Here is a 2484-nt window from a genome sequence, read left to right as displayed (position 1 = left end):
CATTTGAGGTTTTGGAGTGAATAGTTTGAATCTTAAGTATGTCCTTGATATAAATTTAGTATATCTCAAAGGCCTATAGTTAGTTTAGACTGAGAAGATTAATACAATAATAATCTAAGATTCAGTAAAGCAGGACCAAGTTCAAAGCTGACAGAATCTTGTCCAGATGTTGAAAATATTTTTTTATATTCCTTAAAATATTCATATATGCCCTGGCTGGTGTAGCTCAGTGGACTGAGTGCAGGCTATAAACCAGAGGGTTGCCAATTTGATTCCCATTCAGAGCACATGCCTGGGTTGTGGGCCAGGTCCCCAGTGGGGGGCACGTGACAGACAGCCACACATTGATGTTTCTCTCCCTTTCTCCCTCCCTCCCCCTCTCTCTAAAAATAAATAAATAAAATCTTTAAAAATATATCCATATAGGATCTACTATTTTTCCAGTGACTAAAAATATTGAAATCTGGTCATAAATGTGAGTATGTGCCACTGCAGTTTCCCTGAATGGAAGTGACAACACAATGTGACACAATATAAAATCTTCTAGAATTCCTATGGTTATTGACGACAGACTCACTCAGAGTGGCCCAATCAAGAAGACCTCACACCTGAGTAACTAGCTAAGTCGGTGGCATCAGTACAAGCAGCATCTTGGCACAGACACAAAGAATCTGGAATCTTTGGAAATCACCCAGCCAAACTGTTTCAAACAATAGATTGGGAATGGAAGCCCAAAAAAGTAAATTGGTTTGCTCAAGATCACTTACTTGTCAGAGGTGGCCCCTTATCTTCCTCCTGGACCAAACCAATGCTCTTGCCCTAAGTGCGCAGCCTCCGTGTCAGAAGACAAGCCTTCACAGCGTACAGTGCCAACTGGGACAACGCGTTCTGACTGTGTGACCCAACGAACAGTTGTTCTATGACTCTGATTAACGGGGGCAATGTCATTTTGACTATTTCAGAACCCAAACTTAGATTTTTAGAAGTTAATGTTTTATTAGTGTTTTTTTTTAATGGAACCATCAGCAAAATGTGTTTTATTGTGTACCATCCATTGTCTTTGTAAGCCTGTTTAAATGAAGGTTTATTGATAAGGGTTAGAATCTTTAATTCCTAAATTAGATTATCTGGGTTCTTTTTTTTCCAGTGCTATCATGGCAACTGACTTCTCTCAAATATGTTCACAAAACTTCAAGGCTACAAGGAAGCTGGCTTGGTCAAAAGAAAGTGACTTTCCCTTTGTTACACATCCCGAAGTTGTGAAATACAGTGTACCTGGTAGAGAGAGGAAGTGCATTGTGGAAAGAGTATGACTTTGAAGTAGAACAGATCCAAGTTTAAATTTAGACCTACCTTTTATTGGCTTTATAAATAGCCATTTAGCTTTATAACCATTTAACCATTTAGAGTCCCGGTTTCTTAATTTGTCATCTGTAAAACAGTACAACTTCCGAACGTGGTCACATAAAGGAAAGAAATGTAGTAACATGCCTAAATCACCTGGCACACAGCCAGGTATTTAACAAATGGAAGCTATGATTCTTAACTGCAATAACAGTACGGCATGTAACCCTAGATCAAAAAAATGTTCTACCTTAGTCTTCCAAATTGTTTGAAAAGATGGCAATAGCTCCTTGAGGACAAGATATTTATAGATATATGCTGGGAAGGGCTTTCTCTGAAGTATTGTTAACTTAGGTTATGGGACAGTGAAAATAGCCCTGAAGCCCTGGCTGGAGAGCTCTGTTGGTTGGAGCATCATTCCATACACCAGGAGGTTGCGGGTTTGATTCTGATCAGGACACATACCTTGGTTGCAGGTTTGATCCCCTGTCAGGGCACATGCAAGAGGCAACTGATCAATGTTTCCCTCTCACATCCATCTTTCTCTCTCTTTCTCTCTCTCTCCCCCTTCCTCTCTAAAATCAATAAACATCTCCTCAAGTGAGGATTTAAAAAGAAAAGAAAATAGTTCTGGAATTTCAAAATAGGACCCTCGGTTGTAGCTCAGGGCCAGGTCCCTCACAGCAAGCAGTGTGGCTTGGATAATGTACTCAACCTCGAGTTTGTTTCCTCATTTGAAAAATAAGGCAAGTCCCCACACATCTCTGCTTACAGACAAAGCCCTCTCCCACTGAACGGGGTCTCCTGGTCAGCAGCTCCCAGGTCTTTGCATCTGAATGGACCTGCTCCTCTCATCTTTGCTACTAATGTCACTTCAGTGACACATTATTAGCAGTTGATGAGATGCTATTTATATTTTCTTTGCATTTAACCTTGTGTTGTTAATGCTCTGAGAAGCTGACTGATTTGAAGTGATTAACAGTTTGAAGTTGAACATGATCTGACAACTGCGCTGTCTTAGCATAAAGGATGAGAACCTCAGGTAAAGGCACCCTGAAACCCACAGAGCCGCCTTTAGACTTCCTTACACCGACACAGAGCCAACAACTTCCAAGAGTGACAGACAATGAGGAAAAGCGA

Source organism: Phyllostomus discolor, chromosome 4 (genome assembly GCF_004126475.2).
Source record: "Phyllostomus discolor isolate MPI-MPIP mPhyDis1 chromosome 4, mPhyDis1.pri.v3, whole genome shotgun sequence".
Classification (NCBI taxonomy): domain Eukaryota; kingdom Metazoa; phylum Chordata; class Mammalia; order Chiroptera; family Phyllostomidae; genus Phyllostomus; species Phyllostomus discolor.
Note: the sequence above shows the minus strand (reverse complement) of the source record.